Below are 25,735 nucleotides of genomic sequence, written 5' to 3' on the forward strand. Positions count from 1 at the left end.
ACTAACACAGCAGTGATCCATTGTGGATAAATTAGAAAGAGCACTTTTCAGAGAAAATCAATGAATGCCATTGATTCTGGGATTTGAATGTAAATAAAGACACACACACACACACACACACACACACAGGCACACACACCCAAAGAGCAGTAAGAATGTTCGAGATAGAAGAAATGGTTGTAGCAAAGATCCTAAGGCTGTGACAAGCCTGCTACATTCCAGGATCCCAAATCAAGCCGATGCAGCTTGAAAAAGGTAGGATATCAAATTAGAGTGGAATTCAAAATACTTGTAACAAATATTTATATAGATTTTAACTTTAAGTGTAATTTGAAAATGTTGGAAAATCTTAAAATAGGCAGGAAATGAACTCAGTCTGATTGAGGATTTTAAAAGATCCCTCTGGTTGCTTAGGACAAAATGTATCTGTTTGGTTAGCCCGTCAACAACTAGCATATAGTCATTAGGGAGGAATAGCTAGAGGTAGGCACAGCATGTGATTTCCATATCTAACTCTTAGTGGCACGCTTTAGTATGAATACAATGGCAGTAGGAAAGCTGAGGATTTTTAAGGAGGAAGATATCAGCCCTAAGACATTGTTATAAATAAAGGCTTCTTCTGCATTTACTTTTCATTCATTCTCATTAGCAGCTCTAAACTGTGATTGAAGGGCTAAAACCCATAGCTTATCAATTGATATTAGTGTAACTTTCTTGGGCTAAGAATAATTTAGAGAAATCCTGTTTGTTTATTATGTATACCCATTTCTCACAGAATGCCATAACTAAGTAGCAGAAGTATTTCTAACTAATTACACCTGAGAATATGAGATTCCCTAAAAAATGACCAAAAACATTAGCTTGAAATGATGGTTATGAGTTATCCAGTTCAAAGGGCAAGTTATCCTGTATTATATAAAGAAAGAAATAATATATTACCTGTATATATTGATATATATACTTTAATATTACATACATATGTATACTTGCCTGATAGTGACCCCAATGTTTATAATAATTCTGAAAATTTCCAATTTATAGCTTCAGTATTTACACAATAACTTAAAGGAAAATAAATAGCGGGTAAACACTTTGTTGTAATAATAAGAAGCAGCTATAGAAATATGGAAGGGTAATATATCGTGCCCCAGTGAATTTGCCAGCGCATAAAGTTGAGAATAACAGCTAGTGAAGGCATGCTTCTTTGGTCACCAATTTCACGGGGGTGAGGGGGATCTGGAGAACTTATGCTCACCTGGGAACTTGCTCTCATCAGCTAATTTTGAGAACAGGAAAAAGGAAATTGCGTCCCAGGCAGCTTGACAGGAGACAATGGAGCAGTCTCCTTATTGCTTAAACACGCAGCATAGTGCAAAGCTAGTCTGCACTTTGCTTCGTACAAAAAGCAAAATCAGCCCCAAAGATTGTGAAGATATTGCAAAAGGAGGAATTATTGAGCTTCATTACATCTTGAAAGGATTAGTTGCACCTGCATTTAAAGAATCTCAATCGGTTCAGATAAACATGCTGAAGGCGCCCTTTTTATTACACTTCTTTCAAGGGGAGATACGTGACTGATACGGTGAGGAGTTTCAAATACTCCAGGTTCGCCGCTGAGGAGCACGAGCGCCATCTTCTGGTAAACGAGGTGGGAACAGAAGGAGGCTTTCCTTGAACTTTTTAGGTCACAAAGTGATTGAACAAAGAATTTCGGTTCTTTGTAGCTGAATTACAGGATTGTTGAAAATATTTCCTCCTTGGGACTTTATTCCACTCTAAATTACATAAAATAAAGTAAAAATTCACTTTAAAAAGTAAAGTGGGAAGAGGGTTGGGGGCAAGGAAGACAAAGGTATGTCTTTTGATAGAGAAAATTAACAAGAGAAGTTCTCCTTTTACAGTTAAGAGAGGAGTTTTTGTTTTTTACACCTAGTTATTTACATTTTCTTGAAAATGCCTTCAGGCAAATTCGCTATTTAAAAATCTTAAACTTCTTGATACTTAAAACATAATGTTCTCTAATCAAGAACATTAATATCAACATTTATAATTAGAGTGGGCACATATCAAAACATTACAAAGCAGAATAGTTTTATTAATGTTAAGCTATTTCAATAACATCTTTGTTCCACTTAAAACATTACTCACTATGCAAGGTGACTACACTTTTCTCTCAACTCCTGACCTGAATAGTAACACTATGTCTTAAACGTCCATTTATTAATTTATAAAATATCATTACATTGAAGTATTTCACTTGCTCTACAAAATACACTTTGTTCCTAACTATACTTACCCATTCCGGAGTCCCCACTTAACTAGCGCTTATCCAACATAAAACTAATCTGTGATAGACATGGCCAGGCACTTCCCAGATCTCCCTTAAAGCGGGACCTGTGGCCTTGCACTTCAGCTCGCAGCCTCCTGAGGGATTCATTCCCCACCTGCACCTACTGACTCTCCCAACTGCTCCCCTTCCCCTGGTCCACGCCCAGTGACTGGTGGATGGAGGAATACAGGGCCAGCCATGCGGGCCTTACTTCCAACGGCTCTAATGGATCTTTGCAGCTCCAGAGCGACCTGTAGTGTTGACTCCTGTCAACCTCCGGAGCCTGTATTCAGTCTTTGCCCGATCCTGTTTCCTTACCTCCGCTCCACAGGTGTGACACCAGGGCATTTCCTAATGAACATCTTGAAGGCTCACTCCATCTCTGAGGCTGCTTCCAGGGCCTCTAAACCAGTGATGGCGAACCTTTTGAGCTCGGCGTGTCAGCATTTTGAAAAACCCTAACTTAACTCTGGTGCCGTGCCACATATAGAAATTTCTTGATATTTGCAACCATAGGAAAACAAAGACTTATATTTTTGATATTTATTTTATATATTTCAATGCCATTTAACAAAGAAAAATCAACCAAAAAAATGAGTTCGCGTTGAGAGATTCGCCATCATTGGAACAGAAATTCAAGCAGCAAAAAATGAGTTCGCGTTGAGAGATTCGCCATCATTGGAACAGAAATTCAAGCAGCAGAGTCTCACTGTGACCATTGACTTTGTTTTGTCCTCTTAAATGAAAACAAAACTTTATTTTTAACATATTTGAAAGTTATCCATCTCTTATTAAATCGTATCAAACAGATAATACATTCTTAGGTAACTGAAATGCTATATGATGCATGCTTTTGGCCATTATGTCTATTTCATATCATTTAAATACGAGTGTGTGTGTGTGTGTGTATTGATATATGGATCTAAATTGGAAGCCTGGATAGTTTATTAGATCAGTGTTTTAAATTCCAGCTGGCTTAACTATAAAATACATATTTTAGAGGAATATGTGCCATAGAGCATATGTGCTCTTAATAATTTGAGGTGATTGATCAGAAATATTTTATCTTTCCAAGTTAATAAAGTGTACTCAGTATCTCCAATTTTTAAAAGACAAGGACTAAGATTTTAAGATGGAAGGAAAATGCCCTCTAGTGGTAAACATTAATAAAATGTTTTATTTTAAAGCATTTAACTCAATACCTTGTTTAAACGTGTCTGCTTTGTGCTGGATCCTCTGCTGGGCCCAGGTTACAATTATGAATAAAACAGAAAAAGTAAAACACCTCTTCTAACATGCAGCCTAGTGATAGAAGCAAACTGTAACAAAGAGAACAGAATAGTTGTATAGTTAGTGAATACAATGAAGGGAACAAACAGGATTCTGAGAGAGAAGGCAAGGGGAAACTTGCTTTCTCATTAATAGCATTTCTCCATTTGTAGAAAGTTTCAATCTTCTAATTTATACTTTTTGGACTAAGGAAGGTTGTTGTTGTTGCTTATTGCTTTGGTTTAAACATTTAAGGCATGTGAGTGTATGAAACTAAAATCTCAAATTCGAAAGAGGACGCAGAGCCAAATCAATTGTCTAGCAGTGGTCAGCAAACTCATTAGTCAACAGAGCCAAATATCAACAGTACAACGATTGAAATTTCTTTTGAGAGCCAAATTTTTTAAACTTAAACTATATAGGTAGGTACATTGTTATTAACTTAATTAGGGTACTCCTAAGGCTTAGGAAGAGCCACACTCAAGGGGCCAAAGAGCCACATGTGGCTCGTGAGCCGCAGTTTGCCAACCACGGGTCTAGAGCAGTGATTTTCAACATTTTAATCTCATGGCACACATAAACCAATTACTAAAATTCTGTGATATATATGTATATATATACATATATGTATATATATATATATGTGTGTGTATATATATACATATATACACACATATATATATTGTATATATATTTATTGCTGACCTGACAAAAAATAGTTATAAGTATAATTTTGATTCATTCACCCTATGGTTGTTTAGACTGTTGTCATTCTTTTATATGACAATCTAAGGGAAAAGAGGTCAGTGCCCCTGACTAAATATTGTGTGTTCTAAAATTTCATGTGGCATAGCAGTGTGCCATGGCATACTGGCTGAACATTGCTAGTCTGGAGACATCCTGGAATACTAATTCATATACACAGCATCTAAAATGTTATATAGCAGTTCTTCAGGTGTCAAAAAATAACAAGGAGTAAGGAGAAACTTACTGTATTACCAGTAGAAGGGATTCACAAATACATAATAATTTAGAGCCTTTTCTCACTACAGATCATATTATTGTTAAAAATACATACAAATAAATTATGGAATTTTTCCAAATCCTATCAATTCCATGAGCTTTCGGCAAAAGGAAAACGAACTTCCAAGTTCTATAAGATGCCAATGTCTTTATTATCTATCTTCCCTGGACTCTCAAAATTTGTTACAGGATTAAGTCCTTCACACAAATAAATAAGAATCACATATCTTAATGTAAAATGCAAAATTGTAGAAGTCCTAGAAGATACCATAGGAAAAAATCTAGATAACTTTTGGTTCAGAGATGAGTTTTTAAGATTAAAAAGCCAAAGACAGGATCCATCAAAGAAATAATTGATAAACTAGATTTCATTAAAAATAACAATTTCTGATCTGTGAAAGACAATATTAAGAGAACAAAAATACAAGTCACAGACTGGGAAAACATATTTGTAAAAGACATATCTGCTAAAGGACTGTTCTCCAAAATACACAAAGGACTCGTAAAAGTCAACAATAAGAAACAATCAATTAAAAATGGGCAGAAAACTTTGACAGACACCTCACCAAAGAAGACATAGAAAAGCATAAAGGCATCTGAAAAGATGTCCCACATCATATATCATTAGGGAAATGCAAATAAAAACTGCAATGCCGTTCCATGACATGCCTACTCAGATGGCCAATCCAGACCCTGACAACATCAAATACCAGCAAGGATGTGGAGCAACAGGAACACACAGTTTCCTTGCTGATGGAATGCAAAATAGTACAGTCACTTTGGAAAAAACGTTTGGTGGTTTCTTACAACATTAAACATACTCTGGCCACATGAATCAGCAATTGTGCTACTTGGTATTTACTCCAAGCAACTGAAAATGTATGCCTGGGCAAAAGCCTGCAGACAGATGTTTATGATGGCTTTATTCATAATAGATAAAACTGGGAAGCCATCCAGATGTCTTTGTGTAGGTAAATGCATAACTATTGTACATTTAGACAATGGAGTATTATTCAGTGCTTTTAAAAAAGGGCTATCAAGCCCTGAAAAGACACGAGGAAACTTAAATGAATATTAGTGAGAGCAGCCAATCTGAAAAAGCTCCACCTGTGTAATTCCAACCACATGACCTTCTGGAAAAGGCAAAAATGGAAACAGTAAAATAGTGATTGCCAGCTTTTGAGGGGGGAGAGGAAGGATGAATAGATGGAGCACAGAGGATTTTTACGACATTAAAACTACTCTAGCCCTAACCGGTTTGGCTCAGTGGATAGAGCATTGGCCTGCAGACGAAAAGGTCAACGCTAATGTCAGTTATGGAATTAAGCGAAAATGATGTGTCACTGTTGGTTCATCAGCTATAACACATGTACCACCACTGTGGTGGAGGATGTGATAATTAAGGAGGCTGTGATGTTTGGGGGGCAGGGAATATATGTGAAATCTCTCTCCCTTTCTCTCAAAATTGCTGTGAACCTAAAAGTGCTCCATAAAAATGAAGTCTTTTCAGAAACTAATTTAAAAAACGCATTGATTGAGGATGTCTTTAGAGGGGCTTTTCGGTTGCTGCCATCTTGGAACTCCCTCATCAAGGTTAAGTTAGCAACACCTCAGTGTATGTCTTCTCCTCACAAATGTAATCTCAGTGCCCGGGATCGAGGGTTGTGAAAAAAATAAGCAAATGACTAATGGGTCGATGAGCATAAATAGGGAAAGAGTTTATTATCACATCAAAACAGTAATTGATTTCCTTTATTTCGGGGAACATGTTTGTCCACCACGTGCTATATCTGTGCATGTTTCCTAATAAGCCTTGTTCTTTTCCCATCTGCTCTGAATGAGAGCACCAGTTTTGTTAGTGATTCGCCAAGGATGCCAGGCCACTCCTAATTTTCTAGTTCATAAAGCATCCGAGTGAGCACGGAATTCTGGTATGAGGGCAGATAAGTAAATAATTCACGGTACACGTTTTTATAGGTGAAGATAAAGAAAGAGTGAAGTCTAGGGCTGGACACACTCATACTATGAGTGCAAAAATATTGGAATGAAACCTGCATGGGCGTTTTATTCTTTAATTCGTTTATTTCCCTCAGGATTTAGGTAATCATATTTAGAAACTAAATATTTTAATAAGACTCTGACTAACAGGGCTGAGTGCAGAGAGCAGTTTGTTAGTAATCATGGAGAAAATTATTCTAAGTACACACCCACTAAAACATCATGTGCAGTCAACCAATATTTTTCTTTTGTTTTTGCAGAGGAAAAAGAAGTGGTCCTAAGTTTCTTCAAAGAAATTATGGACAATTTATTATAAATAAAAAATAGGTGACAGCTGAAACTATGAGTGTAAAAATATTGGAATGAAACCTGCATGGGCGTTTTATTCTTTAATTAGTTTATTTCCCTTGGGATTTAGGTAATCATATTTAGAAACCAAATATTTTAATAAGACTCTGACTAACAGGGCTGAGTGCAGAGAGCAGTTTGTTAGTAATCATGGAGAAAATTATTCTAAGTACACACCCACTAAAACATCATGTGCAGCCAACCAATATTTTTCTTTTGTTTTTGCAGAGGAAAAAGAAGTGGTCCTAAGTTTCTTCAAAGAAATTATGGACAATTTATTATAAATAAAAAATAGGTGACAGCTGAAACCAGCTAATGAAAAACCAAACTCCTGCCATAATGAGGGATTTTTTCTCTCTCTTTCCCTTTTTTTGGCTCATCCCCCCCACAAAAACACACAAACAAACAAACAAAAAACAACCTCACCCACCAGAGCTGTCTACCTGCTCTCTCTCTATGAGTTTGTCTCTGTTTTGCTTGGTAGTTCAGTTTGTTCATTGAATCCACATATGAGTGAAATCCTATGGTACTTGTCTTTCTCTGACTGGCTTATTTCATTTAGCGTAATGCCCTCCAGGTCCATCCATGCTGTTGCAAAGGGTAAGATTTTCTTCCTTTTATGGCAGAGTAGTATTCCATTGAGTACGGGTACCATGGTTTTTTGTGCTTTCAGGTATCAATGGACACTTGGGCTGCTTCCAAATCTTGGCTTTGTAAATAATTCTGCAACGAACGGAAGGGTGCATATATTCTTTCAAATTAGTGTTTCGGGTTTCTTCAGATAAATTCCCAGAAGCGGAGTCGCTGGGTCCTAAGGCAGCTCCATTTGTAAGTTTTTGAGGTGACTCCATACTGCTTTCCACAGTGGCAGAACCATAATGAGCTTTAATGAAAAGCAATGGCTTTTAACAAGTTTGAAAATCTAACAACATTAACATTTCAGACTATGAGTCAGAAACATAAAGAATAAATTGCTAAATATCAAGGAAATAAAATGTTAACACATTTCCTCGCACAACTACTTGTTAAGAAATTGGGATTTCTTGAATTTACTCTGAAGTAAAATAAATAAAAATGAGTTTATTATTGTCCTTTTCTCTCATGCCAAAAATTGGGAAGGACAGCTTAACATTGAGAATAATGCCCTTCGTAGCTTAATAATATGAGCATTTAGAGACAAATGAATAGTTTTTATGATCCTCTTCATTTGTCAGTCTATTTGATAAACTTTTTTTTAAAGATTTTTGTATTGATTCTTTTTTAGAGAGAGAGAGGGGGAGAGAGAGAGAGAGAGAGAGAGAGAGAGAGAGAGAGAGAGAGAGGGAGAGAGACCCATCAATGTGAGAGTAAAATATCAGTTGGCTGCCTCCTACACGCCCCCTACTGGAAATGGAGACACCACCTGGCCATGTACACTGATGGGGAATAAAACCTGCAACTCTTCAGTGCAAGGAACGACGCCCAATCAACTGAGCCACACTGGCCAGGGCCATTCAGTAAACTTTTATCTGTTGTTCCACTCGAGCGTGTTTCCCAAAGTGTTTTCTGTCGATTCCTTGGGAATCCTGAACCCCATTCTCAGGATCCATAAGGTCAAAAGTACAGTTACTTGAGGTTATTTGAGCAAAGATCAACTGGAATTGGGCAGCGCCAAACTGGAAGTGGTTAGGACCGCTCCCCCAACAGGAGTCAGGAGAAAGACTTATCTAAAGAAAGTGTGGGAGCAAAGAAAATAACTTATGGGAATGGCTATAACTGAAAGCCTAGTTGGCTGTTTGCGATTGTTTGTCCCTAGCATTTTGATTTCATAGCCTTGAGGCATTGATAGACTTAGATTTGGGTTTGCTTATGCAGGCCACCATGGCATGAGAGCTACCTTAAGTTTAAAGGCCTCTTTGTTTAGATAATTAAACAATTGCCCCATTTTGCTCATCTTCTCATTTGTGAGATAGTAATCGACAACTTGGTATTAGCATCGCTCTCTGTCACCATTAGGCTTAAGTTGCTCTTGTCTCATTGTGCAAGTCATAGCTTATGATGTCAGATCCGTGGAAATCTTATTTTTGCTGCTCATTTTGGCTATTTTCTCCAAACCCAGTGAGACCATCTGACGAGCTGCTGGTGGCTGTGAATGTGTATTGAAGGCCCGTGAGGGAGCATAGTGCACCAGGGACACTACAGTGATGACTTATTAGGAGGACAATACCAAGAGAAGGAAGTATACTCCCCGCCAAGGGCCCCTTGAACCAAACCAGTTGCTGGTATCAAAGAATGTAGCTGAAGGGGCATTAACCTGTTTTAGCCAAGTAGCTTGTTTGTTAATTTCTCATATTTGCTGCAATACCAGAGGTGTTGGTGCATGTGCAGCAAAAGCTATTCGCTATGGCAGATTCCTCCTTGCTCATGCAGTAAGTTATCTAAAGCAATGCCATGATCTAAAACCACCTTAGCAGGAGAGTCTAGGACTTTTTGTTAGTGGTCTGACACACTTCTAATAGTTTTTTTTTCTTGCACTTTTGGTCGTATACATTTTGATTGCTTCTTAATTTAACAATAATTTTGTAATAAAATTTATTATAGAGATACTAGAAAAAGTATCTGTTGGAGTTATTTTAGCCTATCGATTAATATCATGTAAGTTTTTAGGATTGTTGTCAATTTGGGGAGATGTCTACCAAGTTTCTTCCTTAAGAAGCCAAATTAATATAGGGCATAGCAAAGTCTCTTAAATATTCCATTTCTTTATTATAGTAGCATATTGTAGGTTTTATATTATTTTTATTATCAGTATTTTCAAATGTGTGACTATGATTTACTTATCTTGGATAACTTGATCATCCTATAATAAATGTGTCAGTTCATTACTATACTCAAAATTTATCTCTTCCTCTTAAATTTCTGTTTTAGTATTGATCTAAAAGTTTTTTGCTACAACTCACTTCTGCATATCAGAATGATTTCTACTGATATTATTGCACATCCCTATCATTTTGTTTTATATTTCATCTTTCCTGAACTTTCTCTCAACTTTTCAGTAAATAAATTTTAAAGTGACAAGAAAGTTACCTTTTAAATATGCCCATGTGAGTAATCTATAATTTCTCTCTTGTTTTACCAAGCAATCCAAACCATTTTTCCAAATTGCAATTAAAATAGCACATTTAAGCTTTATCAACTTTGAAATACATTTTCATATTTTGCTTATATTCTGGTTTCACTTTTAAATCTTCAAAACTACATTTACAACTTTATAATAAGGAACAGATTTTCTCTTTAGAGAAAAACCCAAGTTGTCAAATGTGTTTAAGATAAACCAAAGACAAAACTTGTAATTATGGCAAAATACCAAAGTCGTGTTTCTGGTATCCCAGCAGTAGCTCTCTCTTTAAGGACATCAAGGTTAGGAATTTATGGCACATATTCTGTGTAGTTGGTGCTGTTTTTATGGAATGCTTTCAGCTCTTAAAAGTAATATTGTCATATAACAGACTATGAATATTACTCAAAGGTAAGTTAAAACCATGCTGATTTTCTATTTATCAAATAGTTTTTTAAAAAATCACTCCAAGGATTTTCCACTGTAATAGTAGAACAAGTAATTGTCAGTGATTGCTATTTATTATGTAACTAGAGGTCTGATGCATGAAATTTGTGCACAGGTAAGGTCCCTAGGCCTGGCCGGTGATCAGGGACAATCTGTGGGGCAACTGGCCAGGCAATCAGGGGGCCCCCCTGGCACCCACCTTGGCTGGCCTGGGGCCTGTGGGCTAGAGGCAGCTCCTGCGTTGAGCGTCTGCCCCCTGGTGGTCAGTGCATGTCATAGTGACCGGTCATTCCACCTGCCATTCCACCATTCGGTCAATTTGCATATTAGGTTTTTATTATATAGGATGTAAAATATACAGGTATGAGTTATATTTGTTTTCTAGTTTATTTATTTGGATCATTATTCTCTATATACTTTATAATGATTTCAATTAATCTTAGAATGTTTTAAGTTAGTTACATATTTTCCATTTGATATTTTCCAAGTCCCCTTGAAAATGTGGCTCATATTCAGCAATTAATTTAGGATTGCATATAAAATTTTCATTTCTAGAACATCACTTTTCATCTTGACCACTGAAAGCAAACATAGTTTGCCTAAAAATGTGTAACTGAGACTCTTTTTTCAGTATTTCAAAATAAAGTCTGTTTGTTGAGAATAGTTTACACAAAACAGATAGGCAACCTTTGGTTCTGCATAAAATTAACTAGAATCTTCTAAAATTCTCAAAATTTAAAAGTGGTATTTCATTTTAGTAAGTTCTGTGTTCTATTTGATTATCTAAAACTATTAGTATGATAATAATCATAAAAACAAGCTCTCTGTTATTAAATAATTTTGAATAAAGTTATTGCTTAGCATAACAGTCTACTTATATAAAAACCCTGGGTGTAACATCACGGCCAGAACCGCGACCAACCGGAAGAAGTCAGTCCTGCAGGGGTTGTCTTGGAAATGGCTGCGCCCTCCCCCAGTTGTTTCCTGGAGGGCGAGGTTTCAGGCAGGAACCCACCCTCGGAGCGGAGTGTGGAAGCGAAATGATTTGTAATGGATCTATTATTGAAGCTACCTTTGGAAATACTATATCTATAGATCAGTGGTTCTCAACCTGGCTGCACATTAGAATCACCTGGGAATCTTTTTAAAATCCTGATTTCTGGGCCTCATCCTCCGGGAATTCTGTTTCTTTGTTACTAATGTTGTGGCCCCACCCCATAACAAAGAAACAATTTCTGGAGGATGAGGCCCAGGAATCAGGATTTTTAAAAGATTCCCAGGTGATTCTAATGTGCAGCCAAGGTTGAGAACCACTGCTATAGATATATTAAAAATATATCTAAATGTGCAATTCTTTGTCCAAAAAATGAGCATGTTCAAAAATTAAATGAAGAAAATTTGCATTTACTCGATGGAGATTTTCACACATATTTGAGTGATGATTCCATTGATTCCACAAATGATGCTGAAAAGGAAAATTTTCCCATCGAATTTCTTAATAGTATTACTCCTTCGGGAATGCCGTGTCATAAATTAAAATTGAAAGTTGGTGCAACCATCATGCTATTGAGAAATCTCAATAGTAAATGGGGTCTTTGTAATGGTACCAGATTTATTATCAAAAGATTATGACCTAACATTATCGAAGCTTAAGTATTAACAGGATCTGCAGAGGGAGAGGTTGTTCTGATTCCAAGAATTAATTTGTCCCCATCTGACACTGGCCTCCCATTTAAATTGATTCGACCACGGTTTCCCGTGATGCCAGCATTTGTGATGACTATTAATAAATCACAAGGACAAACTCTAGACAAAGTAGGCATATTCCTACCTGAACCCGGTTTTGCACATGGTCAGTTATATGTTGCTTTCTCTCGAGTTTGAAGAGCATGTGACGTTACAGTTAAAGTTCTAAGTACTTCATCACAAGGGAAATTAGTCAAGCACTCTGAAAGTGTTTTCACTCTTAATGTGGTGTACAGGGAGATATTAGAATAAGTTTAATCACTTTATCAGTCATTGTTTGCATCACTGTTGTTTTTATATCATGTTTCTGTTGTTTTCATATCATTTTGTTGTTTTCATATCATGTTTTTGTCATTTTTATATCATGCCTCTGTTGTTGTTATATCCTTTTGTTACTGTTTATTTATTAATAAATTTATATATTATTTTCATATATATTTTACTAATTTCCTTTCATCTCTCACACTTCTATTATAGAGAAAGGGCAAATAGCAATATTAAAATATCTCCGCTAATTAATTCCCTTTTTTAAAAAAAATATATATTTTATTGATTTTTTACAGAGAGGAAGGGAGAGGGATAGAGAGTTAGAAACATCGATGAGAGAGCGAGGCTCCTTCCCGCGCGGGCCGCTCGCTCCTTGGAGCCCGGGGGAACATGGCCTCGCCCCTGGAGCAGTTCGTCAACAGTGTCCGGCAGCTCTCAGCGCAAGGGCAGATGACTCAGCTTTGTGAGCTGATCAACAAGAGCGGGGAACTCCTTGCAAAGAACTTATCCCATCTGGACACTGTGCTTGGGGCTCTGGATGTACAGGAGCACTCCTTGGGCGTCCTTGCTGTTTTATTTGTGAAGTTTTCTATGCCCAGTGTTCCTGACTTCGAAACATTATTCTCACAGGTTCAGCTTTTTATCAGTACTTGTAACGGGGAGCACATTCGATATGCAACAGACACGTTTGCTGGGCTTTGCCATCAGCTAACAAATGCCCTTATGGAAAGAAAACAGCCCCTGCGAGGAATTGGCATCCTCAAGCAAGCCATAGACAAGATGCAGATGAACACAAACCAGCTGACCTCAGTACATGCCGATCTCTGCCAGCTTTGTTTGTTGGCAAAATGCTTTAAGCCTGCCCTTCCATATCTTGACGTGGACATGATGGATATTTGTAAAGAGAATGGAGCCTACGATGCAAAGCACTTTTTATGTTACTATTATTATGGAGGCATGATCTATACTGGGCTGAAGAACTTCGAAAGAGCACTCTACTTTTATGAGCAGGCTATAACTACCCCTGCTATGGCGGTCAGTCATATCATGTTGGAATCATATAAAAAGTATATTCTAGTTTCTTTGATATTACTTGGAAAAGTACAACAGCTACCAAAATATACATCTCAAATTGTGGGTAGATTCATTAAGCCTCTTAGTAATGCATACCACGAGTTAGCACAAGTATATTCAACCAATAACCCCTCAGAACTCCGAAACCTGGTGAATAAGCACAGTGAAACGTTTACTCGTGACAACAACATGGGGCTGGTGAAGCAGTGCTTGTCCTCTCTCTATAAGAAGAACATTCAGAGGCTGACCAAGACCTTTTTAACACTGTCACTACAAGATATGGCAAGTCGTGTGCAATTATCTGGACCACAGGAGGCAGAAAAATATGTCCTGCACATGATAGAAGATGGTGAAATTTTTGCAAGTATTAATCAGAAGGATGGTATGGTCAGTTTCCATGATAACCCCGAAAAATATAATAACCCGGCCATGCTTCATAACATCGATCAGGAGATGCTGAAGTGCATAGAGCTGGAAGAGCGGCTGAAGGCGATGGACCAGGAGATCACAGTGAACCCCCAGTTTGTGCAGAAGAGCATGGGGTCACAAGAAGATGATTCTGGAAACAAGCCATCCAGTTATTCTTGAAACAAATGACCATCCTGATTTAAACAAGAGGAACTATCACCATGGCCAGTAGCAACTATTAGAAGGGCAGCAGGGAGGACTACGCCTGTTTCACCTGGACATTAAGAAATTACATTTTGTTTTGACTTCTTCAGCCCTATGTGCTTTCAGAAAACCATTCTCTCTGCAAAGGGGAAAAAACAAACTTTAAAGTCTGTTGTGGATTTATTTATCCTCAGATTAATGTTGTCATTGCATTAAATCTACCCTTTTGTTTTAAATTAAAAAAAAAAGAAACATCGATGAGAGAGAAACATCGATCAGCTGCCTCCTGCACACTCCCCACTGGGGATGTGCCCGAAACCAAGGTACATGCCCTTGGCCAGAATCGAACCTGGGACCCTTGAGTCTGCAGGCCGATGCTCTATCCACTGAGCCAAACCAGTTAGGGAAATTAATTCCCTTTTAACGTGCACGAATTCTGTGCACCAGGCTACTACTCTGTAATAAAGATGATGGTGTTTGTCAAAATATGAAGTTGCAACTCACTTTGTGAATGATCTGCTGACTAATTCATTGACAGGGTTTTAAAAATTATTAACTCTATCTTCTTTCTGCCTTTTTTATTTCTTGTTTTGTATGTGTTCTAATTCTCATAGTGTTTTTTATCTCATGTCATCATTTTTATTGCCTATATTTTTATTTTGGCCAAGATTTTCCACATAACATACACAAACATATTCACAATGCAATAAGGACATAACAATTATAATCCTTGTTTCTGCAACTAGCCACATGGCTGATGCTGGTATTTATAACTACCTTCTTTCACTACCGTCAGCAAATAGCGAAGCTGGTTGTGGTTGTTTGCCTGGTGAAGGGACCCGAACCTTCGTTCCTGAAGGGCCTGGGACATTCGCAGTCCTCCATGAAGTTGCCCATGGACTTCAATGGCAGGGCATGGTAGTTCTAAGAAACACCTAAGGGATCTGACTTTCAGACACACTCCTCCTTATTTCCATTGCAGAGTAGCAGTCCAATATCCCCTCGGTTATTAGGATCGATAAATTCAGTAAGCACACTAACTCCCCTTGATGCCTGCAGATCAGAGGCATGAGGAGCGCCAAGTGGCTGGGAGGCAGTCTTAACTTCTATTTCAGTGGAATAATTGGTGCAAGCATTCCTCCTTTTGGCACTAAGACCTCTAGACCAGCATCAGGAAGAAAGCATTTTGCTAGTGGATCACCATGTGTAACGGTGTTACTCCCATTCTCACCTCTTTTTCCTGAACCCGAGAATTCTGGCTATTGGAAAAACAGCACATATATTGGTAGCTGATGTACAGCCTCCTGGAGAACATGAACTGAGCCCTAAGATATATTTCTACCTATTGATTGTAATTGGGTCTTCAGAAAGCTATGTAACCATTCTGCCAAGTCAGCTGCTTCAGAATGATGGGGAACACAGGAAGACCAAGGGGTTCCAAGAGCATGGGTCCACTCATGCACTCCATTCGCTGTGGAGTGAGTTCCTTGATCAGAAGCCATGCTGTGTGACAGTGTATAAGGCATTTTGTAAGCTCATGGATGGTAGTTTAGGGAGAAGCATTTCATGGAAGAATGCAAATCTCTATACATAGAAGTACACCAGTAAGAACAAAATATTGCCCTTCCCAAGATGATTAGCAATCCAATCTAACCTATCTCCCGGTAGAAGACTGATGGCCCCAGGGAATTATGTCATATTGGGGGCTCAGTGTTGATTTCTGTTGCTGGCAGACTAGAAAATGCGCTACTGAAAAAACATTTCTAGAATTATATTCCAGAGTACACACAATATCTTAGCAATATTATTAGATGTGCTGTTTGAAAGTGAATGCATTAATATTTTAGTGCTAGCATATGAGTCAGGCACATTATAGCAGTTAAAATTTTTGAAAGATGTATGTTTCTGAGGTATCATGAAAATCTTTAGAAAGTATGGTTCTATATGTTGAATAATAAATAGAATAATAGTTTGTATTTTTTCATAAAAATCAGCATATTGTCTTATATACCAGAAGCTCATTATATATGTTGATATTTTTTTATTCTCACTTTCAGCCAAATTTGATTTTAGGTAACAAAACCATTTAATATTGGGTAACAGGTTTATTTAGTGCCCCTCATAGTTCCTTCCAATTAACAACAGTGTTGAATAGGCCCTGGTCGAGTGGCTCAGTTAATTGGAGCGTCCTCCACTGCACCAAAAGGTTGCAGGTTTGATTCCCAGGCAGGATCAGGGCACATACCTAGGTTGTGGGCTCAATCCCCAGTCGAGGTATGTATGAGAAACCAGTCAATGTCTCTCTCTCTCTCTCTCTCTCTCTCTCTCTCTCTCTCTCTCTCTTTCTCCGTCCTTCCCTCTCTCTCTCTAAAAATCAATAAAAAATATCCTCGAGTGAGGTTCCAAAAAAAAAAAGTGTCAAGTAGACTAGAAGATATTCCTTATTGCAAGTGACCATAACTTTAACAGGAAACTCAAGAACCAGAGTGCAATGTTTTCCATGTTATCAGAACTGAGAATTTATGGAATTCTGATCAATTTTGGACCACTGTGAGATTTAAATTCTCAGAGTGTAGAAAGTGATTCTAATGAAAAAATTATAAGAGTTAGTCTGAGGGAATCACACTTATGTATATGAAACAATATCCTGAGAGAAATTTTCTAGGGCTTAACTGTAATAAAGAGACTTCAAGGTGTCATAGGGAAGAGCTTTTTGATATATTAAACCTTAAAACCTTCACCAAAGAAGACGATGGAGCCTCCTTCTTTGGCGATCTAGATGAAAAAGTAAATGGATTTCGTCTTTCAGACTAAAACCCAAGTAGTGTCAGGAACCCATCCAGAGGACCTTTCTGTTCTATGATTCCATTATTTGAACCGTTTGTGAAATCCTAGCCCTTCAATTGCTTTCTGGTGCTTGTCTCCTGTTAAGTCCCAGAGGTATACTTCCCTCCCAGGCACCAGCCCACTTAAAGCAAAGCAGTCCTGGGAGTTGCCAACTCATCAAAAGCAGGGTCTAGTCCAGCATTAACCTAATTATATGCTGCAACCACTTTTCTTATGCATCTGGGAGTAACTCCTTGGCCTCCAGCCAGCCACTCTGGGATTGGATTTTCAAGTGACATAGCCAGTTACTTTAAAATGTTTACTTCCTGAATGCCGGAGGTGGCATGTCATCTTCACAAAGGGGCACATCCACAATAGGATCAAAAGCCTCTGCTCATGTTAGCCAGCCTGGCTTTGCCAATGCCCACAGAGCCCTGGTTTCTCTGAACTCATATTTTCTCAGTAATGGTGCGGTATCTTGTTCATTACAACTCGCTCTGAGATGATGAAGTCGTTATGTGCCTTGCTTTTCCTTCACAGAGCATTGGTAAGCATTTTTTAAAGAAATTTTCATATAAATCTTTGAGATTTCTGGCCAGGAAATTGGGCAGACATCTGGAAAAGAAGCAGCATCGCCTATCTCCATCCAAAATGTGTTTTGTTTCATGTCTTTTTTTTTTCCAAAAGACAATATGCAAATTCCTTAGCCATGAGCCTTTCTGGAGCAAAGGTGTTTGAATAGTCTATGGGTTATCTTCTGTATCTTAGAAAACAAACTCTATGTTTCTCTTCCATCCCTACATTTCAGAGGGCTACAGTGTGCTGCGGAGCTCACATGTATTAAATCAATAGCATTTACTGTTGGCAGAAAAACATAATCTGCACCCAATGAGTAGAAACATAAATGCAACCTCACAAGGAAGTTAGTCAATAAGTGCATTTCTTCTCCATCTGTTGCTGCTGGGTTTGGCTGGCTTCCCCTTGTGGTGGTTTGTAGTATCCGTCTTCCGATACGTTCCCCTTGGTCGAGGCTTTATGGGATGGTTTCCTGAGCTGTTATAAGACTCTTTTCCACACTCATTGAGTGGCTGCCTTGATTGATCTTAACAGCACCTTTGAAAATGCTGGTGGAAATCTTTTCTTAGTTGAGGTTTTTAGATATTGGCTATATAACTAAATAAGGAGTTCCATATTTCAAAGTAGTGTGTTTGGAAGGGTGCCCAGAGTAAAGAAAACATTAACAGGCATAAAAAGCTAGCATATGGATACTATAAGGCGTATGATGGAAAATGTCCAAATAAAGTAGTGGAACCTTCCAATCAAAGAGTGTGAGGGGCAGTAAGGAAAATATGTTCTCTCTTATGTTTCTGCCAAAATGTAAGGACAATACAACCTATAGAGTAAATTCAGCAGATGCTGGAAACTGCAAAAAAGAACACTAGTTGCATACTTTAAAATAGCATACTACTTATGTCTGAGTTTGATTGCAGTTAAATTCTGTTATTTGATCTATTTTATGTTATTGTCTCTATGTTATTTGGTCTAAAGATCACCTTAAATTAATATAGTTAGATTGTACTAAATTGTCCTCACAGAAATAATGAAATAGTATCATTTCCTTAGGAAGATCATTCAAAATATGTCCTGAATTCAATCACTTGGTAATTGTCTTTAAATTCCTTGCCGAAACCGGTTTGGCTCAGTGGATAGAGCGTCGGCCTGCGGACTGAAAGGTCCCAGGTTCGATTCCGGTCAAGGGCATGTACCTGGGTTGCGGGCACATCCCCAGTGGGAGATGTGCAGGAGGCAGCTGGTCGATGTTTCTCTCTTGTACTAAATTGTCCTCACAGAAATAATGAAATAGTATCATTTCCTTAGGAAGACCAATCAAAATATGTCCTGAATTCAATCACTTGGTAATTGTCTTTAAATTCCTATTATGCATCTAGAAATACAAGAGGTATATAAGTGTGGAACATGGCATAATTGCTTCTTTTAAAAATTTTAAAGTTGGTTTAAAAAATGGTAGTAGTCTCCACATGTTTTTGTCCACTCTAGGGCAGTTATTTCAATATTTTTTATAATAAAGATTTTTTTATTCCCAATTTCTAAGGGACATTTTATTGGGAGTTCTGAATATAAAGGCTAAGTTGATTATTTTTATTTGACACACATAGCTTTTAGGTAAGGGTTGTCATGTGTTTTATGAAATTTAAAGGTCCTTGTGATGGTAAGAAATAACCAACTAACACCAGGTAGATGAAAGGCAGGACTTCTTGTTAGTTATAGCTCCCAACTAGAGAAGGCTGCCAGGCAGAGCCACACAGGGCTTTTACACCCAAGGACATGGCAACAGAAAGCTGGAGCTGATTAGGGCTGATGCTCAGTGGCCTAGAGTGTGTGTGCCCAACAAGGGCAGTCGTCGGGTGTGTACTTGATTAGCTGCTCAAGAAGAGAAACTGGTTGACCCTTGCTCAGGACCTCAAAACTGAACTAAAACAACATAATTTAAAAACACACACACACACAATAACAGCAACACTGTATGATATGATACAGATATAAACTGAAAACATTCTTTGTAATTCATTCCTACTTTCAATAAATATTTAATGAACACACATTATGTGTTGAATCCAAGATGGACAGCGAGAAAATAAGAATGAACAAGAGGATTTAAGTTTAATGGGAGACAAAAGCAATGATGACAATTTAATTATAATCCTCAGAGAGTCACATAAGTTGCCATTGAAACACAAAGGTAGGTGTTACTTATATAGTCCAGACCACTCAGGGGTAGTTTTCAGACATAGGATGCATCATTAACAAAGATAAAAAAGCTAGATATAATTTAATAAGCAACAATCTTAGAAAAAAGCCTAGTACAAGTATACTGTATAAGTAAATCAAAAGAGTCTCAGAAAGATAAAGAGACTTGGTTAATATCACAGATAGTATAGGAAACAGCCTATAATACCTCCCCAGCCAGTATTCACCTATCTTTTCCCTTGTATGGTCAACATCAACTTTGTTTAACTGCAAATTCCACATATTTGACTGTCTGAACATGATATGTAAGTGTTATAATAACCTGGCCAGAAGGACCAATAATAAAGAAAAGATTTAGAATTCCTTTTTTTTTAATGAACACATTTTAAAAGAATGGAATTCTTTTTTTTTCTGCATCATTAAACTCTCCCCTCTCACAGTCGTCATGTCTAAATCAGAGACTCCCAAAGAGCCAGAACAGCTGTGGAAGCTCTTTATCAGAGGTTTGAGCTTTGAAACAATCAGTGAGAGTCTGAGGAGCCATGGTGAGCCATGGGGGACGCTCACAGACTGTGTGCTCCAGAGGCTGTGGGTCTGTCACCTATGCCACCGTGGAGAAGGCGTTTGTGGCTATGAATGAAGGCCACATGAGGTGGATGGAAGAGTGTGGAACCAGAGAGGGCTGTCTCAGGAGAAGATTCCGAAAGATCTGGTGCCACTTAACTGTGAAAAAGACTTTTGTTGGTGGTATCAAAGACACTGAAGAACTAAGGGATTATTTTGAACAGTAAGGGAAAATTGATTGAAATCATGACTGACCAAGGCAGTGGCAAGAAGAGAGGCTCTGCTTTTGTAACCTTTGGGGAATCTTGCATGATACCACTACACCAGCGGCGCTGCTTTTGTAACCTTTGATGACCATGACTCTGGAGACAAGACTGTCTTTCAGAAATACCACCCTGTGAATGGCCACAACTGTGACGTAAGGAAAGCCCTATCTAAGCAAGAGATGGCCAGCGCTTCATCCAAAGTGGTTCTGAACATGTTGGTGGGAATGACCCTTCGGTGGTGGAGGAAACTTCCGTGGTGGAGGCGGCTTTAGTGGCAGCTGTGATGGTAGTGGTGGCAGTGAGGATGGCTGTAATGAATTTGCTAATGATGGAAGCAATTTTAGAGGTGGCAAAAGCTGGCAAAAGCTACAATGATTTTGGCAATTACAACCACCAGTCTTCAGATTTTGGACCCATGAGAGGAGGAAACTTGGGCGGCAGAAGCCCTGGTCCCTATGGTGGTGGAGGCCAATTCTTTGTCAAACCACAAAATCAGTGGGGCTATGGCTCTTCCAGCAGCTGCAGTAGCTATGGTAGTAGCAGAAGGTTTTAATTACTGACAGGAAACAAAGCTTAGCAAGAGAGTAGAGCCAGAGAAGTGGCAGGGAAGCTACAGGTTACAACAGATTTGTGAACTCGGCCATGCACAGTAGTGGCAGGGCCTATCTGCCACAAGAAGACATATTTTAGACAATACTTATGTGAATGGGCAAAAATCTCGAGGGCTGAATTTGTGACTAATTGTATCACAGGTTATTTTAGTTTCTTTTCTATGGAAAGTGTAAAGCATTCTACAAAGGGTTTTAATGTAGTCTGGTGTGTTTTTTTGCAACTCATGCTGTTGATTGCCAAAAGTAATAGTCTGAGCACGATGCTAAATAAATATGTCTTTAAAAAATAAAAGAATGGAATTCTTTTTCATTGGATTAATAATATCTGGACCCTCACCTGGTCTGGAAACTTTAGACCTGAACTTTATGGTGGCTATAACTGGTGTTGATCTTGGTTTGAAAGCATAAAGCAGAGAGATATAAAGTTAGAGTCTCATGCAGAGACATAAATGAGCTCTAAAATGTTCAATGTTAAATCCAAAAGAAAAGACAGGGAGCAAATTCAAGGATTAGTGAATGGGAAGAGTGAGCTGAATCTTGGAATCCAGCCTGGAAATACAACCTAAACAAGGGTTGGGGAGGAAAGTTGTAAAATGAATATTGATGACTTCATCTGTGGGTAAGGGGGGAGTCCTTAATCACACTATGTGTTGATAGAATTTTACCTTCTAAAATTGAGGCTTTCCATTTGTATTTTATGACATTAAAACACCTCTGCACTAGAGGAAATATATTGGGATAGTTGATTTTTATGTAATAGTAAACTATCTTATAACTAGAGGCCCGGTGCACAAAAATTTGTGCACTCGGGGGGTTCCCTCAGCCCGGCCTGTGCCCTCTCACAGTCTGGGACCCCTCGGGGGATGACCACCTGCTGGTTTGGACCCGCACCCCGGGGGATTGGGCCTAAGCTGGCAATCAGACATCCTTCTGGCAGCCCGGGAGCCCTTGGGGGATGTCCACCTGCCAGCGGGGAGCAGACCTAAGCTGCAGTCAGACATCCTTAGTGCTGCTGAGGAGGTGGGAGAGGCTCCCACCACCACCGCTGTACTGGCAGCCATCAGCCTGGCTTGTGGCTGAGCAGAACTCCCGCTGTGGGAGCGCACTGACCACCAGGGGGTGGCTCCTGCATTCAGCGTCTGCCTCCTGGTGGTCAGTGTGTGTCATAGTGACCAGTCATTTCCAGTCTTTCTGCTGTTAGGGTCAGTTTGCATATTACCCTTTTATTATATTGGATAGAGGCCTGGTGCACGGGTGGAGGCTGGCTGGTTTGCCCTTCAGGGTGGGGGTCCCCACTGGGGTGCCACTGGGGTGCCTGGCCATCCTGGATGAGGGGCTGATGGCTGTTTTCAGGCTGGCCACACCACCTTTAGGGTGGGGGTTCCCCACTGGGGTGCCTGGCCAGCCTGGGTGAAGGGCTGAGGGCCATTTTCAGGCTGGCCAAGCCTCCCCAGCTACAGAAACTCCCAGCCTCTCCTTTTTTCCTTTTTTTTCTGGGATTTATTTACCTTCTATAATTGAAACTTTGTAGCCTGGAGTGGAGCTCAGAGCCAGCCAGGGCAGGTGGGAGGGAAAGTCTCCTGCGCTCTGGCTCCATGGCCACAACTGGCTGAAAGCAGATATCTGGGGTTTATTTATCTTCTATAATTGAAACTTAGTTGCTTTGAGTGTAGCTTAGAGCAGGCCGCGGCAGGCGGGGAACCTTGGCTTCCTCCATCACTGGAACAAGCAAGCCTCCTGCTCCTTCCAGCTCCGTGGCTGCTGGCCACCATCTTTGTTGGCAGTTAATTTGCATATCTCGCTGATTGCCAATGGGAGGCATAGCAAAGGTATGGTCAATTACCATGTTTGTCTATTATTAGGTAAGATATTTATCTTAATATTAAAGTAAGTAACTAGATTATATTGATTTAGAACCCTATAGAATTACACCTTGATTATTTAAAATATTATTTTTAAAATTTATCTTTATTGTTGAAAGTATTACAGATGTCCCTCTTTCTCCCCATTGACCCCCATCCACCCTGCTCACACCCCTTCCCAGGTCTTCACCAAACTATTATCTGCCGATGGGTTATGCATATCTATATATATAAAAGCCTAAGCAACCGGACTGGTTGGTAGCTATGATGCGCACTGACCTCCAGGGAGCAGATGCTCAATGCAGGAGCTTCCCCCTGGTGGTCAGTGTGCTCCCACAGTAGGAGCGCTGCTCAGCTGACAGATGGGCACCAGACATGGGGTTCATGGCTGGCAAGTGCAGCTGTGGCAGCGTGAGCCTTTCCCATGGACACTCCCCCTCCCCATGTGAGCAGGGTCTGGGGCAGGTGCAGCAGGACCAGGATGAGCTGAGCAGGTGTGGTGAGGTGCCCAGCCTGAGCTTAGGCTCCTCCCAGGACGCCTGCCTCTTCGCTCACTACTTCCTGCTGTGCGGGATCAACCTGGACAGTGGACTGGACCCCGACGAGCTGGCAGGTAAGGCCAGGCTGCAATGGTGCAGAGTTCCACTGATCCCCGCAGGCCAGGCCAAGGGACCCCACTGGTGCACAAATCCATGCACTGGGCCTCTAGTATGCATATAAATTATTTGCTTAGTCTCTCTCTCCCTACCCCTTCCCTCTGAAATTCATTAGTCTGTTGCATGCTTCAGTGTGTCTGTATCTATCTTGTTCATCAGAGCCTAATAAAATTTATTAGGTGTAACTCTAGAGCTCCCTCTATAGGAAGTTTCAAAAGACAGTTTAGAAAAAATAAATAAACTGCTTATAGTCTCATTGGATATGTCAAATCAACATATAGCCAAATAAACATATAAAATGTTTCAAATGTATGCACCATGTATGTGAAGTAGTTGACTTTTTAGGTTATCATTTCTTTGTCACTGAAGATGCAGAGTGTAACTTTGTAGTATTTGTACCCCAAATGCTTAATCTCTACTTCTGAACCAATCGCTGAACTTTCGGTAACTCAGGCCTTAAAAGAGATTGTGTCCAACTCAAATTGACTGTCATTATTCTCCTGTGCAAATTCCCCCTTATTGCTAAACTATGTCTTTTTATACTCAGCTCATTTAAATTATGATTGAAACAAGGTACAATTTTTTTTTAATCCTCACCCAAGGATATTTTTTCATTGCTTTTTACATAGAGTGGAAGGGATGAAGGGAGAAGGAGAAAGAGAGAAAAAAACATCAATGTGAGAGAGACACATTGACTGGCCACCTCCCTCACATGGCCCCTACTGGGGCCAGAGAATGAACTCCCAACCCAGGTATGTACCCTTGACTGGGAATCCAATCTGTGACCCTTAGGTGCACAAACCTATGCTCTAACCACTTAGCACACAGCCCAGGGAAAACAAGGTACAATTATTAAATTGGGTTGTATGTCTCTCGAGGCATACATAAATAGATTTTGCTCTTGAACTGATCTCTGCCATGCCACCTTCACCACCATCTTCATGCCATTGACTTATGGACAGTTGCTCTTAGAATGTCCTATACTCCGAAGTTAACTAATTACTTCATAGTTTTGTCATTAAATGTGTTTTTTGCATCTTCCATATTATCCTTATACAGGTAGTATACACATAGATAGATTTTACTTCATTATCATATCTGTCAAGCTTGGCCTATTAATTCTATTGTGATAACTGACACACTTGGTAGACTTATTTCTACCATTTTATTTTACACTAGGGGTTCGGTGCACAGATTTGTGCACATTGAAAGGAAATTAATTAGAAGGTGGCCGGCAGGGTGGGACTGGGCAAGATGGGCCGGACACATGTTGGACCCAACTTCTCACAGTCCCTCCCTAGATGGCTACACCTGGGGCAGTGCCAGGGTTCAAAGGGCATCTGCAGAATGAATGGGGTCCCTCCAGCAGGTGAGGTCCCTTGGCCTGGCCTATGGGGACTGGGCCGAAACTGGCAGTCTGACATCCCCCAAGGGGTCCCCGAGTGCGAGAGGGCACTCTGCAAAGTTGCTGTCGCTCAACAGCTCCTGTGTTGAGCATCTGCCCCCTGGTGGTCAGTGTGTGTCATACCTACTGGCCATTTTATATATGTAGATTCTTAATGTCACTTTTTCTGCTTCCTTTTATCTTATATTTTAATTTTTGGCATACCAATTATTTTATCATTTTAATTTTTTCTCTTTAACTAGGAATACTTTAAAATTTAATTACATATATATTTAACTTAAGATTCAAAAATTATTTAGTATCTCAATCCCCTAATACAGTGGTTGGCAAACCTTGGCTCGTGAGCCACATGTGGCTCTTTGGCCCCTTGAGTGTGGCTCTTCCACAAAATACCACATGCGGGCACGCACGTACAGTGCGATTGAAACTTCATGGCCTATGTGCAAAAGTCGGTTTTCGGCCTGGGCGAGTCTATTTTGAAGTGGCATTAGAAGAAGTGGGGGGGTGTCCGTAGGTCGGGCGACAGGAGATGCAGTGCAGGTGGGCCGAGGGATACGCAGCTCAGG

General features: G+C 39.5%; 1 protein-coding gene and 1 pseudogene across 3 annotated transcripts in view; both read left to right on the plus strand.

Annotated features, from left to right (window-relative positions):
• Positions 1–25,735, plus strand: part of SEMA3A (semaphorin 3A) — a 236,266-nt gene that overhangs the window by 209,341 nt on the left and 1,190 nt on the right. The gene's annotated exons all lie outside the window — the stretch shown is intronic.
• LOC102439408 lies at positions 12,868–14,458 on the plus strand (annotated as a pseudogene). 2 transcript variants are annotated; one of them, XR_002829252.1, is made up of 2 exons: positions 12,972–13,099; positions 13,155–14,458. The product of XR_002829252.1 is annotated as a COP9 signalosome complex subunit 3 pseudogene, transcript variant X2 (transcript). The 2 variants fall into 2 exon arrangements; XR_001348188.2 differs by having other exon boundaries at positions 12,868–14,458.

This window comes from Myotis lucifugus, unplaced genomic scaffold (assembly GCF_000147115.1).
Source record: "Myotis lucifugus unplaced genomic scaffold, Myoluc2.0 scaffold_51, whole genome shotgun sequence".
Classification (NCBI taxonomy): Eukaryota; Metazoa; Chordata; class Mammalia; order Chiroptera; family Vespertilionidae; genus Myotis; species Myotis lucifugus.